At 44.3% G+C, this 17,478-nt stretch overlaps 1 long non-coding RNA gene across 4 annotated transcripts in view; it reads right to left on the bottom strand.

The window, feature by feature from the left end:
- Nucleotides 1-8,557: 8,557 nt before the first annotated feature.
- LOC111092019 overlaps nt 8,558-17,478 on the bottom strand; it is a 37,937-nt gene continuing 29,016 nt past the window's right edge. For 3 of the 4 annotated variants that reach the window (XR_005377277.1, XR_005377276.1, XR_005377274.1), the window contains 2 exons: nt 13,900-13,967; nt 8,558-13,544 (listed from right to left, as the gene is read on the bottom strand). This is a non-coding gene — a long non-coding RNA (uncharacterized LOC111092019). The remainder of the gene's footprint in view (nt 13,545-13,899; nt 13,968-17,478) is intronic. The other variant, XR_005377275.1, reaches the window with a different exon arrangement.

A 17,478-nucleotide genomic window follows, 5' to 3' on the forward strand; every position in this document is an offset into this window, starting at 1 on the left:
TCATTAGGCGGCAAAAGGCCACCTGCTGCTAAGCTTCATTTTCCTGCAGTCGATATACACGTGTTTGTCCCTGGGGATTGATATTTGGACACAACACTAGCTGGGAAAAGCAAATGAGCTTGCCAATATGCTGCAATATTGTGTCCTTTATGCCAAGATACAGAAGCTTAATATGTCAAATAGGATGAATAAAACCAACAGTGATAACGAAGTTTATAAGGAAACTGACCTCCGAGCAGGCCCAGTGTAGGACGCGAAACCGTGTCGGGTTCAGCCCTGCCATGCAGATGTTCCCGTCCGGCCCGAACGGCCCCGAATTATATAGGACAAAAGACAAATTATCGCGGGTAGGGCCCCGGCAATATTTTAGACAATGGTGTAGCGAAAGCACGCCGTGCAACTGCTGAAGCTGGAAACAAACGTCCGGTCCTGCGGCGCCAGGAGTGAGGAGGGGAACGGCCGTCCCGTGGCCTCGCTGGGGCCGGGGCGTCAGAGAGGCCCCCGGTGCCCCCCGCGCCCCCCAGCTCGGCTGGCCGCGGCCCGGGGACCCAGGAGAGCCGAGGCTTCCCTGTGAACGTCAGGCTGCTTCTGCTGGCGTCCCATCTTCGCCCGGGGAAGGTGGGCAGCACTTCCAAGGTCCTAAGTACCGCACCTGATAGGATGGGCATTTTCCTACAAACGAGGCCGGGGGATCGGTGAGGAGCCCGTGCACGCTCCCAGCGCAGCGCTCCCCGGAGACACCGGGAATAACCGGGCAGCAGGGCTCCTGGCCGCCCGGAGCTCAGCACCGCGCCTGGGGCCCGGGACGCGACGGGCCCGCACCGCTACCTCCACCGTCCCTAACATCTGCCCACTCCCAGCCGGCCGACAGCAGGACGTTTAACATAAAGAGACATGTGTGCCTGGCACCTCGAGGAGACCCGGCGGCCTGGCCGGCCCCCTCCGGGGCAGCATCAGTTCAGCGACACTGGTCACGAGCTCTCGGCTGGCCTCGGTCCCCACCACTTCCTCCACACCCCCGAGGCCGGAGTGGATGGCGGCACCTGCTTAGTATGGTTCTTGCACCACCGTCCCTCTTAAAAAATTCAGTGGTTCCTGGTACCAGACGTGGGACAAATAGGCCAGGCATTAATCTTCCGAGAAGCATCCTTCATAAAGCCGGCCTCCCTCACCCACTGCCGTTACCCACCTTGTTACAGTTCAGCTTTAGAATTGTTTGTGAGCCAAAAAAAAAAAAAAAAGAAAAAAAAGAAAAAAGAAAAGAAAAGAAATTGAAGGCACCTGGGGGGCTCAGCCAGTTAAGCATCTGCCTTCGGCTCAGGTCACAATCCCGGGGCCCTGGGATCCAGTCCCACGTCCGGCTCCCTGCTCAGTGGGGAGTCTGCTTCTCCCTGTGCCCCCCCTCCTTGCTCGTGCTGTCTCTCAAAATAATAAATAAAATCTTGATTGGATAAAGAAGCTGGGGTCTATGTACACAATGGAATATTCCCCAGCCATCAGGAAGGATGAACACCTGCCATGTGCTTCGACGTAAATGGAGCTTGAGGGTATGATGCTGAGTGAAGTAAGTCAGTCGGAGAAGGACAGTCATCACATGGTCTCACTCATACGGGGAATATAAGAAACAGTGATTATAGGGGAAAGGAGGGGAACTGAGTGGGAAAAATTAGAGAGGGAGACAAACGATGAGAGACTCCTGACTCTGGGAAACACACAAAGGGTTGCAGAAGGGGAGATGGGTAGAGGGTTGGGGGTGACCGGGTGATGGGCACGGAGGGGGGCACCTGCTGGGATGAGCACTGGGTGTGATACTAGATGTTGGCAAATTGAATTTAAATTAAAAAAATTTTTTAATAAAAAGTAAAGGAAAAATAAATAGGTAAAATCTTTTAAAAAGAAAGAAGAAAGAAAAAGAAGAAAGAAAAAGAAAAGAAAGAAAAAGAAGAAAGAAAGAAAGAAAGAAAGAAAGAAAGAAAGAAAGAAAGAAAGAAAGAAAGAAAGAAAGAAAAGAAAAGGAAAGGAAAGAAAAGAGAAATTGAGGCTCTGAAAGGGAAGGTGAGTTCTCAGGGTTCACCCAACAGAGCTGGGACAAGAATTTGGGACGTCCAACAACGATCCTCCCTGTCACCCAAGAAGATGGCATCCTGCGGCGCCTGGCGGGCTCAGTCGGTGGCGTGTGCTACTCTTGATCTCAGGGTCGGGACTGTAAGCCCCACACTGGGTGAAGAGTTTACTTCAGATAAAATCTTTAAAAAAAAAAAAAAAGAATACAGCATCCTGAGAATTAAAGGGCATGAATCCTGCCCTCAAAGAACACATCAAGATGCACACAGTGAAAAATAACAAGCACAAGAGACGGTCAGTTGGACAGAGTGCTGACAGACGCGACAGGTAAAAGCTGGCAAGGGGACAGGAGGGAGGCGGGAGCTCGGGGTGGGGTGGAGGCTCCCCCAGCCCCCTCCTGGGTTGAGAGTAGAAGGAGAATTGAACTTTGACGGGGCCTGATCTGTCAGTCATCCCCGCAGAGGCAGCAGCCTCCCCGTGGCCCCTCGCAGGGCCCAACCACACCGCCCAGCTCGAGCAGCGATGGCGCGTGGGAGCCAGGCCCAGAGACACTCCTGGGGTGAAGCCCCCACTGCCCAGGTCCTTCAGGAAGCCCAGCTCCCGCACGACGGACACAGAAACCCCAGCAGAGGCAAAAGCCCATGCTCCATAGTCCCCAGGATCCCAAATTTAAAAATCCCTTTGGACCCTTCAATCAAAACCTGCTTTGCAATTCCCAGTGTCGATGCGCGTGAGCCTGTGTTGGTGAAAGCAGGCCAAGGTCGTGGCCTAGAAACAAAGCGGCCTTTGGGTCAGCAACAGGGCTGCCCAGGCTCGGTGTTGTGTCCCTCCATCCTCCAGATCATGTCGAGGAGTGCTGAAAATCTCAGCAGTGACTTTTCCCTACCAAACCCCATTTACACACACATTATTTTGCCTTTTGGTCCCAGGTTCCTTACTTACGCTTAGGATTTGGGAGAGTTTTTGAAACAAAGGTAAAACATACTATATAAAATTTTAAAGGAGCTCTCTTCCATAATTTTACTATTTATTCCATGGGTAATGCATGTATATTTTTGAAAATTGGTGAATGCAGATAAACAAAAGAAAACTATCGTTTTTTGTTTTTTTTTTTTTAAGATTTTATTTATTTATCCATGAGAGCCACACACTGAGAGGCAAAGACACAGGCAGAGGGAGAAGCAGGCTCCATGCAGGGAGCCCAATGCAGGCAGAGGCTCGACCATTCAGCCCCCCTGGGCATCCCCAATATTTTATTTTCTGAATGAAAGAGTAACACAACTATATTTGAGTATAGAAATTTTGGAAAATAGAGAAAGAACTTTTAAATTACCTATAATCCGGGCAGCCTGGGTGGCTCAGCGGTTTAAGCACCTGCCTTTGGTCCAGGGTGTGATCCTGGAGTCCCGGGATCGAGTCCCACGTCGGGCTCCCTGCATGGGGCCTGCTTCTCCCTCTGCCTGGGTCTCTGCCACCCGCCTCCCCATGAATAAATAAATAAATAAAAATATTTTTTAAAAAAATAAATTACCTGTAATCCTACTACTCTACTATAAACACTTTTTAGTATTTTAAAGTACAACTTCTAACTTACTAAGTCTTATAATTATATCTTAAATTTTATTTTATATCGGAAAACACAAAAATGTAAGAATTTATCTCCATCTAATCCTACTCCTATCAGCAGCATCATCAAAATTTAGATGGTTACTCTTCCCAACTTCTTCCCCAGTTGATACAAATATTTTTCACAAACAGCAAACAGGAACCTACTTTATATACTACATCATCATTTGCTTTGGGGGGCGGCAGGGAGCTCAATAACAGACAGTGACCCTCTTACTCAGTAACCAGCACATTGGCATCCTGAAACGTCCAGAGTATTCCATTGCATAACTGCACAAACCCCTATTGCTGAGCACGTAAGCTGCTTCGGGGGCAGCCGGGGGGCTCAGCAGTGGGGCACCTGCCTGTGGCCCAGGCCGTGACCCCCGGGTCCCAGGATCGAGTCCTGCGTCGGGCTCCCCACAGGGAGCCTGCTTCTCCCTCTGCCTGGGTCTCTCGGTAATAAATAAATAAAATCCTTAAAAAAAAAAATAAGCTGCTTCAATTTTTTCACTGTTAATTTAAAAATAGAATATAAACATCTTCATATTTATATTGCACACATATCCAATCATTTTCTGTAGGATACATTTATTTCTAAAAATAGATTTGCCAAGTCAAAAGACATGTCGTCCAATACTCTGGGTCTGGCAATGCCTTTTTCTCCACGCCCCGGCTGTAGTGGATATGGTCAATCCCACAGATGAACACGGTCTATTTTGCTTTTAATTTGTATTTCTTTGGCTACGAGTAACGTTGAACAGTTTTAATTTGTTTACAGGTCATTTATGTTGCTTTATTGGGTTGCCTGCTTAAGTCCCCAACACATTTTTCTGTGAGAGATAATCATTTTGTTTTTTACTTGGAAGAGCTCCTTATCTTTAACCTTTGTCATATGCACCAACATTTCCTCCGATTTATCATTTGTGTTTTACCTTGGTTTATTCCCTATTTTCCAATTCTGCATTTGTGAATGTGCAGATACCCTACCTTTCCCTTTGTGGTTTCGACTGCCGGTCACGCTTTGAAAGTCTTCCTCTACCCTGAGATTTCATTGTTTTCATCCACAGTTTCTTATAAACGTCCTCATCATTTTATTTTTTTGTTGCTAAATCTTTAATCCACATGGAATTTACTTTTATGTAAACTACGACTTTCTTGGGCATATTAAGGCATAAAGCTTTACTTTTCCTAAAAAGTCAGTCAGTTTTCCCAACATAATTTATTTAATAATATATCCTTTTTCTACTGACTTGAGATCATTACATAAACCTAATCCCTTTGTCTGTTTACTATTGGGCCAACACCATTCAGTTTTAATGTGCTGAGCTATTATAATTCATAATGATCCTGCTGAGGCACAGTGTTCCCAATCATAGTGATTCTCTTCTTAAAATGTTCCTTATTGTAGGATCTTCGCTCTTCTGGATGAACTTTAGAACAATTTTTCAGTATCTGCCTAAAAAAGGGCCAGGGGCTTGGGTCTTGACACAAACTGCATTAAATGTATGGATCAATTTGGGAATGCAAATTCATTTTTCATACAAAAACATTACAATTTCCAAACAAACTTTTTAAAACGATGCCTTCTTTACCTCCGCTGGCTTCAAAGTATGTAAACAGAATTTATGTGCTCAGTGACCCCACTTCATCGATTTGACAGGACTAATTCCTACGTAAGCAGGAGCTATTTCTCTAACCTATTGAGTATATGCTTCCATGACAGCAGATTTTCTCCATTCCTTTAATTAAATGGACAATGGATTGAAATGCAAGAGAATTTCTCAGCAATAGAAGATTCATCCTCAACTCTTGATGGTTCTTTCATTAAAAAAAAAAAAAAAATAGCAACAGAGCAAGCTGAGAGTACCCACGGTGAAACCCCGGCAGATGTGCCTGGGTGAGGCTGGAGGCAGGAAGGGCCACCTGCAGGGAGAGACCCAGCCAGCGCATCCCCACGGCACCCCCTGGGTGCTTCGGGAGGCACCTTGGGGCCACAGAAGACACCCCAGCCTGAGGACTCACTGAGCGGCGCAGGGCCAAGCGGTGACAAAGCCTTTATCAGGGAAGGTCGTTCCTGTGTTGGAGCCTGCAGCTCGCGGCTGACGCACACAGAGGTGAGGGAGAAGGAAGACGCGGGGCCGTCGCAGTCGATGGGGTGGTGGGGTCGCGGCCAGGTCACCCTCCATCTGACTCCGGCCCGAGGGTGTGCGTGGGGGCCTGGGGTCAGCCGAGCCGGTGGAGTCGTGGCGGCTGTGGCCCTTCTGAGGCTTCCACTCGGTCACGGGTGCAGCAAGGGTAGCAAGCCCACCGTGGGACACGGAGCGCCGGCGGGGACATGGGCACGCCCAGCGCCTGGCACCCAGGACATGCACAGCACGTGCCACCTGTCACCGTGGCTGGAGGAGGCGCGGCTCTTTGCTTCGGCTCCTGTCACTCGAGAAGCAAGCAGACCTCTTGCTCCTGAGCCCATTCCTCCCGAGTGGAAGCGCACCCCTTCGCCATCCACGCTGCACCCTCGACGCTTCAGGTGAAGGCGTATCCCGTGTGCATGACCAGCACGCAGCCGGAGCGGGAGGAGCCCGGCCCGGTGAGGCCTGTCCCCACCAGGGCTCCAGCCAAGCACTTGGGCCCGTCCCCGGCCTCTCGGTGTCGCTGCCCCAGTCACACGACCGTCGGGGGGGGGGGGGGCGCCGCCTCCCTTAGGCTCACCTGCGGGGCCACAGTGGCCGGAGAAAGAACGAGACGGACGGGAGAGGTGACCGGGCCCACCAGCGCTTCGGGCAGCTACGTGATGTACACGACGGCCTCGCACACCCGCGTGGGGCACGGGGCACAGCGAAAAGGGGGGACCCTTGTTGGAAAGTCCTTAGGAGCTTCAAGACAAGAACGGCAGAAAGTCACACCAAAGAGCAGGGCCCCGGAAGCCAGGCCTGGACGCGGCCCACCTCCCCGCCCGCTCGGCGCCCTGGGCCGCAGGAGCCCGCTGCCAAGGATCCGGACAGACGGGTGCGAAGCTGATCGCCCCGGAACCCCCTCCTGTTCGTCACCACTAGGGCACTGATAATAAACTAGGAACGGCGGCTTTGGCCAAATTGAAACTGGCCTTAGTTCGGAATTGAATCAAGCTAAGATTAACTCTAATTGATTAAGTCTCGTCCTAATTTCTACCTAGAAGCTACCTCTGATGTCTCCAGCCTCAGAATAAAACGATACACGGGTAAAGCAAATGCCATTTTACCTATTGTGGGCGACACTGTCAGGGTGACACACAGCAAAATGTCGCTGACCCCTGAAGGAATATTATGGCTTTCGCCAAACTGAATATCCAGAGTACCTTATAAGTCTTAAACCAAGGCCCGAGGGGCTTAAGGCCCAATTAGTAAATTGAGTACATTAATTACCAAGTTCAGTTTTATTACGATTGGTGAGTAGGTGATTAGGTAGTTTACTACTCTCCTAATAGTCTAATCTGATTTATGGGTGATGCGGCTATTAACGTTCGCTTTGGGGAGACACGTGCTAAATGCAGCTCGGCGAAATTTCCCAGTCCCCATTCAGGAGGACGTTGGACAATTCAGTGCAAGTGAACCGGATTTAAAACTTAATTAAAGTTATTCTGAGCAATAAAACAAGGGACATGGACAAATGAGAAAGATGTGCATCATGTAAGGTCTCGACTCACTCAAGGGCAGGCATTTCGACCTGATTTTGTGTGAAGAACTTGCATTTCTAGATAGGACTATCCTGGACGTGGAGAAATTCTAATTTAGACCAAGATCAAGGTGGGAAAAACAAAGAGACGGGGTTTTATTGACAGCCCCCTTCTATGGGGGGGGGGGGGGTACCTGTCAAAAGACTAACGGTGATTATAATAAAGCAAACAGACTGAAGTTGCTCCTAACGACAGAACCGCAAGTACTTGAAACGTAAAGGCCCGATTCCATCGTGCGCAGCCAGCTGAAGCCCGCGTGAGTGTGGTACCTGTCAAAAGCCAAGGGTGTGAGACCAGGACGTGGAGAGAAGCTACGTTCTGATTGTCCAGAAAAGGAAGTGTCGCTGTCCCTTTAGACAGATGCCCAATCATGTTGACGAGACGGTCCCCAAACCAACGTCAGTGCAACTGCCGACCCGCGCCGACGCGGTCACACAAGTCCCCCCAATCAGAGGGGGAGAGAGAAAATGACCGACGGTCCTCACGTTCTTCTGGTAGCTTGAATATTCTCCTCTAAGAACTTTACCTTTGAGAAAAAGGCTATTTATTTAAGCGGCTACACGTCCTCCTCCCTGCCCCATTTTGTGTGTGTCCGCGTGTACACACGCACATAGATAGGCAAATACATGGATTTACACACGTTTTATTTTTCTAAACCATTTCAGAATAAGTTGCACACATAATTCCTTTTTACTTGTTAAAACTTCAAGTGTATTTCCCATGAATAAGAATATTACCCTACATAACCTCCACATAGTTCTCACAATCAGGAACTTGAACAGTAATACAATGCTATTATCTTCTCTTTTTTTTTTAAGATTTTATTTATTTATTCATGAGACACAGAAAAAGAGAGAGAGGCAGAGACCCAGGCAGAGGGAGAAGCAGGCTCCATGCAGGGGCCGGATGCGGGACTCGATCCCGGGACCTGGGGTCATGCCCTGAGCCGGAGGCGGCACTAAACCCCTGAGCCACCCGGGCTGCCCGATACTATTATCTTCATGTCATATTCCAGGTTCACTGACTTTTCCAAAAAATGTCTTTTAGAGCAATTATCCCCTTTGGTTCAGGATCCAATCCAGGATTACACTTTGCATTTCGTTCTCACGTCTCTTTAATCTCATTTCATCTAAATCAATTGCTCGGCCTTTCTTTGTCTTTCCTGCTCTTGACTTTTTTTTTTTTTTTTTTTTTAAGAACAGGCCTGTGGTGTGTAGCGTGCCCCTGACCTTGGATTTGTCTGTGTTCCTCATGATTAGATTAAATTCAGATTATGCATTTTTGGCAGGAATACCACAGAAGTGATACTGTGTCCTTCTCAGGGGACCAGCGCAGGAGGCTCATACTGTTGGTTGGTCCCACCAGTGGTGATGCTCACTTTGATCACTTGGTGCAAGTGGCACCTGCCAGTTTCTCCACTATAATGTCACCATTTTCTTTATATAATTAATGAATAATTTAGGAAGATACTTTGAAAGTACCCTTTGAAACTTTGAAACCTGTTCCTCATCAAATTTTTAGCCACTACCTTTAGCATCTATTAATGATCCTTTCCTAAGGATTACAAAATGATGATTTTTTTTGTTAACTTCATCATCCTCATTCTGTCTACATTGATTAGTCTGATTCCTACTGGAAGGAGGAGCTTCCTCTTCTCATTTGTCTGTTTGTTATTAAATGGACTGACAAATGCTTATGTTATTCATGTGTGATAATCCATTAATATCTTTCTTATTTTGATGCTGAAATCCACAAATACTTTAAACATGGTGGCTAAAGGAAGGGCCATTTCTCAAATGTCAAGAAACTAAGACAATTTTCAATGTAAATTACCAAGAAAGCAAAAATATTTGGTTTTTAAAAAAAAATATTTGTTTTTTATATCTTGCCTTCCAAAGGGAGCCGGATGTCAATAGAGAAAACTTAGGAGGGATGTTCAGGATCAGAAAACCAAAACTCATCATATAATTGAATTTTCATGAGAGAGGAGCAAGCCTTGAAAGTCTATCCAAGCGCCCATTATTGCTTGTGCCTTCATAAAAACTTCCACTGCTTTTGCATTTCATATGTCTGGACTCCGTTTCAAAGAGGCATCAGGTGCGCACACCCTGTAATGAACCAGTCGCTCTCCCACAGACCAGGTGCCATGTGTATTTACTGAATTGCTGCTGGAGACCACACACTTACAATCACTGTTGTTTTCTTTAATTTAATTTCATTTAATTTAGAAAGACGTTTTGCTCAAGGTCATCAGTCTGAGAAAACATTTAAGACACTGTCATTGTGCAACTCTCCTCTAATATGACTAAACCCCACTTATAAGAGAGAGCGTCTCATCTGGATCAGTGCTCCAGGCCTGTCTAAGGAAATACCGCATTCACAAAGGTTGCCGAGTATCCGCTCAGAGTCCTAAATATCTAGTTGGCACACATATACAACTGGCTTAAATTAACCCTCTAATCCTAAGGAATATGAATATCACAGAGCAAATAATACACATTAAATACAACATCTGGTAAGTCTACAATGCGTCAAGCCATGTTAAACTCGGAAGTGAGTAGAAGGAGAAGGGATGGAGCACGGAAAACCCTTGGATGCCATCTCAGGCAAGACAACTGAGTCTAAGAGTTTGTTTTTCGAATTATTTTTCTCTTTAGGATTGCAGTGTAGCTTAGGCTTCTATTCCTTATGTCTAAATCAGGCTTCATGTTATGAATTTGTGCCCCTTCCAAGTTTATCGCATATTCAGCCCTTGCATTTCACATGGGGGTATCCCTGTTCTTACTTTTCACAAGTAGCGCCCAAATGTTCACCACCATCAACTCAATAGCCAGCATTAATGGAGCACTTATGGTTACTAGTCACTCTGAAAAGCATCCACATTCATTTTTCACCTAATTCCTGAAGCCACACGAGGAAGTGAATTCAGATGAGGCGACGGAGGCTGCAAGAGGTTGAGGAACCCGTCCAGTGTCCCACAGCTTCGTGTCTGTTTCGGGCAAGTCGCAGTGATTGAGGCTCTGGCCAGTGTTCCTCCAGAAACCTGCCCAGGGTGCTCTGTCCTGCACGGGGTGCGGAGAGGAGGGTTCTCCCTTTGATGTCGAAACCAGAAGCCTTTGATTGCAGCCAGCTGTGTGATGTTTGTAACGCAGGTATGCACCTGAGCCCTGCCAAGGAATCACACCCCTGGGGATGGGAAGGCAAACAAGACAACTCTCCAGGATTGTCTGGGATTTATCTTGCTCCTTCCCCTTCCCTTCTTCTTCACCATATCCAATGAGTCACCAAATCTTCTCAGTTCTGCCTCCAGCGTGGCCCTTAGTTACATACTCTCCTTTTCACTGGCTTTCCTCTGGGAACGTCACTCCCTAGTCTCAACTTCCGTCTGGGTTCCCCACGCCCACTGTTCTGCGGCCACTCAGTCTGACTTAGGTATCGCCTCCAACAGCTCTCATCCACTCAGGAACCTCAAAGGCTCCCCACTTCTCATAACATAAGCAGCTTGACACTCCGAGACGCCCACTCTTTGGTCCTCACCTGCCTCTCCAGGGGGCCAAGGCCCACCCCAGGCTGTGTGCCCCCACCCGGTCCACGCCGATATACTTGCAGGGCCCTACGCTGTCCCTTTCCAGCCAAGCTGTCCCTCTTCCTGGAAGAGCCTTCGCCCTTCACTTCTCTCTCTTCCCCGCACCGCAACACTTAACCGCTGTCACTGGTCCACCTTCTCCTTGTCCAAGACCGATCTGTTTAGAGAGGTTGAGGCCAGGCCTAACGGGGTCAAACCAGACTAAAAATTATCTTTTGTGTACGAGGTGCTTCCAGGCACCCTGTCCACAAGGGGACTAGCTCAGCCGCCTTTAATCTCTCCTTCCTACAGAAGCCTGACGCGTTCTGTTTGTGATGCTGCTACAGCGCTTACCAAACCCCGCCTTGTGTTGAAGTTAATTGTGTCCACGTCCACCTCTCCCACATGACTGGGAATGTGTGAGAAGTGAGAGCCATCCTGAACGTGTCTGTTTCCTCACAGGCATATGTTGGACTTGTCTCCAGTTATGGGTGGGAAGATTGGTGGTTATAAGAAGATGATGATTTTGGTTTCCGACGGTATGATCTATATATAGGTAGATATCGTAAATACGTATATTTGTTTTACACACACACACATGTATATTATCTACTGGTTCCATGAATTCAAGATATTGATGATAAATAAAAGCTAATTCATAAATTTTGCAAACCACACTTCAGTCACTGGAGATGTGTGGCGTGAACCTATCTTTAATTGGTGAGATATTTACAGAACCTACATGGTCTCTTCAATTATAAAACATACACATAGATTTAAAATGTTTCATGGAATCAGTATCTTTTAATATACAAAGAGCCCTTTCCTTTCCAATAAGGAAAGTGTTAACCGCACAAAAGAATAAAATGGGCAAACGACATTAGCCGACATTTCTCAGAAGAATAAGTATAAATGGCTAATAAACATATTAAAATTGTCCAGCTACTAGTATCCACAGATTGCAAATTAGAACAACGATGCACCTTTTTCTAACCTACCAGCTTGACAAAATTTGTCTAAGGCAATACCCATTCCCACTGTTGGTAGGCTTGTAAATCATTATGAACTTTCTGGAACGTATCTTGGTGAAACATACCAAGAGGTTTAAAAATTTCTTCCTCTTTGACCCAGTAACCCCACGCCTGGGAATCTATCATGAGGAAATAATAAGAAATATGAATAAAGATATATGTTCAAGAACTCTCGTCAAAGAGGTATTCATAACAATGAAAAAACTGGAAAAATCAAAACTATTGAATAATAGGGAAATAAATTATGTAACCATCCATACAGTGGAATATTTTTAATCATTAAAGATAGCATTTTCAAATGCTATTTTTAAATGTGGGAAATGATCAAAGGTAACAGGAAAAAAAACTACTCGTTACGATTCCTGTTTCTGTGAAAATTATTTGGTGGTATTACAGATGATATTTTTTCATTATACAATATCTATTTTTTTCCCAAGTTTTCACAGAGACAAAATAGTTTTTATTCTTTAAGACCCAAAGTGAAAATAAAAAAAATGATACTTAATTGTCTTATTCCCAGTAGGAACTGAGACTCAAAGACCAAACAAGTCCGTTTTTTATTTCCTCCGAGAGTGAAAACGACTGACTTCAAGAAACCGCCAGAATGCTGCTGTAAGCTCCCATTTCAAAGAAGTGGTGTGGTGTTTGTAATGGATAAATTTGAAGAGACAGCCAGTATTATTCTCATCTGTGATATATCATTTCTGCCTCTGATATGATCTTAAAAAAAAAAAAGATCCACTTTCACTTCTCTTTATTTTAACTCCTTACAACTATATGGACACCACTTGGTAATAAAAACAGCCCTAAAACCATGTGTCTCATTATCTCACAGCTACTAACCATAAATAATAGTCTCGTACTTTGGAGATTATAAATTATTCATACGAAAGTAATGCCAAATTATTAAAAGCCATTGGGTGAATCTGTGACCTTGTTTGACAGCCGCTGGTTTGAGTGACAGCGTGAGAGACAGTGTAGTTGAAGCCTGTATGGCCTAGTCCAAGACAAGCTCTGTCCTCCTACCCACCAAGCTGCTTTAACTTGAAACCAGATGAGCCACATCTCTGAGAGAAAAAAAAAAAAAAAAAGAGTCTTTTCCATTCTAGAGCTCTGTTTGGGGTCATAGGTGTACCTTGGGAAAATAGGAATACTCTTACACTGTAATAGCTAACAAATCACTTTCACATTTATTAACCCTAAATGCTTGCTATTTTTCTAGAATCTTTGAGGTACCTAGATTTTCTCTGCAGCATAAAATTATTTCTGGTCTAACTGCAAGAATGAAGAACACTTATTTACAATGTAGACCACATTCATTTTGTCCCACTTTTTGCAGTGAGTAACGTTTTATTAAATGGTGCAAATATCAGAGTAAAAAAACAAACAAACAAACAAAAGCAAAAACCATCAGAAGTGACTGTCATTAGATTATTTTCATTTAGCAACTGTTGACCTGGCTCTGAATTCTGTTGGCACATCTTCTTTCAGCCTTGCTTCCCTTTGGAGAACTACCGCTTTGCTCTGCTTGTAGCAAAAGATGCTAATTTGATCACGCTGATTCCTTTTAATGCAAAGAGTGAATTGTTTTTAGACCACTGGTGATTAATGTGGGTATTGATTAGCTGATCAATAAGGCCACAGTGTCTAATTATTGATAATCCCTCTCCAAATGAAAGATCGAGTATAAGGAGTCCTAGTTACAGAGTTCAAAATATAAAGTGATTCAATGTGATGCCTGGTAATTGAAAGTCAAACTAATCCCATAAATTAAATCACAACAATCCATAACATTTACCTGATAAATCCTTTGGAAGCTGTATTTAACTTTCAGTATTCTCGACTTTTTCCCTCTCACGAAGCCCTCTGAAAGCGTGCAATTTGTTGGGAGAGATAAAAATCGTTCTAAAGTGACTTACCTTGATGAAGTAAGGGATCCAATGGCCCCACCACCGATGGCTACACATTCAAAATGATGGCTTCATCCCTGAATCACATCATAGAAGGAAGAATAAAGAAGATTTAGCATGAATGCTCAAGAGAACAAAGGCTGTCCCTGATGCTTAGGCTCGCAGACCTGGAAGGAACACCAGCGATCCCATAATCACCTTCTCACTCTACTACGGGTGGTGTGAGGGACCCGAGATTGTCACACAGCCAGCCAGCGGTCAGGACAGGATTGAGAATCTAATTTTGTTACAGCTTCTCCCCTTTTCATCAGTGTGTCCGGGGTACGTAGGCATTAGTTTGTATCAGGGTCAAAATTTACTCACAATGTCAGTTGCTATGATGTGCAATAATTATAAACCTTCTTTTCTTCTCTGAGACAGATCTCAGCTGGCTCCAGAGCCCCTACATTTCCACTGGTGATGGAGGGGCAAGGTGGGGAGATCTTGCTAATGGAAGACAACTAAATCTCTTCCCTTGGGATTACCTCAGGCTCCTTTGGGTAAATGCTCAACTTGGGAAATTTCCTTCTCTTGCTTTTCCTCATGATGGCATCTGAGTCTGTTAGGGCTCTTAGGGCCCCAAGGTAGTGGGAGAGGGGAGCAGTAGAACCACATGGGTTTTCAACAGTCCTCCAGAATTTACTGAAATCTGCTGTGAGGTGGCTGGCCTGACCCCCAGAGGTACTGCACAGGTCACAACTCATGCACAGCTGCTCCTGCCTAGTGTTCGTTTTTTCCTTCACTTTTTTTTTCCTGTTTGCAGTTTTCATTCTGACACATTTGATCCAAGCAACATCATCTCTGTAACAGGTAAGTAAGTTAGCGTGATAATGGACACTCAGGACTCCACCACCCAAATTAAGAAATGGAATATAATCAGTACAGTTGATGTCCCCAAACTCCTTTGCCTATTTTCTTTAGTTTTATGTTTGTCATTTCTTTGTTTATTGGTATGAATTTGGGATATGGGTAGATGTGCCTAAAATATATAGTCTTTTGTTTCGTTTGTCTTTGAATATTGTGATGGTTCATAGCTCATGTATACTTTGTAGGCTCACTTCTTTCATTCAACATTCTAGGATTCCTGTATTCTTATTTCCCTGAATTCTTAAGCCAAAGCCCAAGTTGGTGAGAACAGAGTCTCTGAAGACTACAGACTACATTTCATCTTGCCTTTGCTCCTCCAAAAATATCCCCCTTCCTCCCATGGTAGCAAGCTTTCTGCACCCTCCTCCTATCTGGGGAGGACATCTTTGTCATCATATTCCGGCCCCTCTGAACAAATACATAGATTGATTAAACATAGCTGTTGATATGTAAAGAGAAGCTTTATAAAATTTAAAAAGCTTTTCTCTTTAGGAAGAAAACCTAGCTTTTCAGACTTCTGTTTCCAGCTAAGACAGTGGTTTGCATCAATTTAACACACAACTAAAATAATTATAAAAACTGTATAAAGTCATTTTTAAAGAGCTATTTAAAGCCATCAAAGAACAATCAAGGCATCCCAGACTTGAGGAGCCCAGATCTCAAAGAAAAGACAAACACACTGGGGTGAGCTCGGCTTTCTCTGCCTCTTCTCATAAGGCACTCACCCATCTATGAGAGGTTTAGGCAAGAGACTAAAAACAAAGTGGCAGGTCAGAGGTTTCAAAAGGTTCACGGGACAGGGATATGGACAATGGGAGTTCAGGCTTGCCGAAACAGCCAGGACCGGAAGGACTGGTTCCCAGGAGAGAAGGGGAGCTCAGGGATGTGAGCCTGATGGTCTGGATTGCTTTTCTTCCCTCAAAGCATTTGCCTATTTTGCAAACCAGGCAGGCAAAGAGGTGGAGGATCCAAGCAGAAAAAGCTACTAAGAGACTAAGAAGCTAAATACAGCTAATTCACTGTCTTTGCTGTTTGGGAGACAGGCAAGTTGAAGGCTTTGGTAAAGACGAGTCTTTGCGTTTGGAGCCCTGAAGGACTAACTAGGAGTATGAAGACATTGGAAATAAACAAGGCCTTACTAAGCATGAAGTCCAGCCTTGAGACATCTCAATCTGAGACCTTAAATCAATGTGATTTGACCCTACTCTAACAGCCAAGAAAGCAACAGAAAAAGATTTTCAGCATTTTCATGAGGCCAGAAAGACGAAAGCTGAAGGTCAGGGTTGCTAAGGCAATCAGGACTTGAGGGGATGGGAGTAAAGTGACCCTTAGATAAGTGACCCCAATATTTAGTACATTCTTCTTGAAGCATTTTCAAGTGTCTAAGCTATACAGGGCAAGAGGCTAAGATATTACAGAGAAATCAGCAGCTAAACTGCTAAAAAGCTAAGTCACACCTGACAAGGAAGAAAAATCTCAGAAAACATTCCAGGATTTCCACTGAGGCTCCTGAGGACCAAGCCTTAGGAGGAAGGTGAACTGGAAATCACAGATGTCCTTACAAACACTGAGATCTACCTTTAAATCACCTTGATCCCTGGATCAAGGATCAAAGTAAAGCGCTCACAAGAAGAAAATTACATTTTCCTTGGAAAATACTGTCACCCAAAGCCTCTACAATTTTTCATTTATAAAATCTGACACAATCAAAAGCTATCATGTATGCCAGGATACAGGAAAATTTCCAAAGTGCAAGACTTTTTTTTAAAAAAGATACTATAAACAGGCCCACCAATGATTCAGATATTAGGGTTATTATATAGATTTTAAATATCTATAGATTAATATATTCAAGAAAATAAATGACCAAATAAATAGTATCACTAGAGAGCTAGAATCCTTAAGAGAGAATTAAATGAAAAACAAAAGAGAGAGAATTAAATGCAAATTCTAAAATTGAAAAATACACTGATTTTACCAACAATAGCCAAATTATAGAAACAGCCCAAATGTCCATTGACTGACGAACAGATACAGAAGTGAGATAGATAGATTAGATGTAGATATAGATATAGATATATACATATATACACACACAATGGAATATTACTCAGCCATAAGAAAGCATGAAATCTTGCCATTTGCAATGACGTGGTTGAAGCTAGAGAGTATTATGTTAAGTGAAATAAATCAGTCAGAGAAAGACAAATACCATATGATTTCACTCCTATGTGGAATTCAAGAAACAGATGAATTGGAGAAGAGAGGGACAAACTAGGAAACAGACTCTTTACAGAAAACAAACTGAGGGTTGCTGGATGGGAGGTGGGCAGGGCATGGGCTAAATAGGTGATGGGGATTAAGGAGAGCACTTGTGAAGAGCACTGGGTATTGTATGTAAGTGATAAATCATTAAATTCTACACCTGAAACTAATATTATACTGTATGTTAACTAACTAAAATTTAAATAAAAACTTGAAAGAAGAAAAAAAAGAAAAGAATACTGATATTAAGAATGCAGTAGATGGGCTTGATAGACAAGGCAAAGATTAAACATGGATTAAATGTAGCAGAAGATGTGAACAGGAAAACAGATCAGTAGAAAATGTCCAAACAAAAGCATGTGAGGAAAACAGAAGGAAAAGAGAAAGAAAGAAAAACAGAAGGAAAATAGAGAAAAG

This window comes from Canis lupus, chromosome 23 (assembly GCF_011100685.1).
Source record: "Canis lupus familiaris isolate Mischka breed German Shepherd chromosome 23, alternate assembly UU_Cfam_GSD_1.0, whole genome shotgun sequence".
In the NCBI taxonomy this organism is placed as follows: Eukaryota; Metazoa; Chordata; class Mammalia; order Carnivora; family Canidae; genus Canis; species Canis lupus.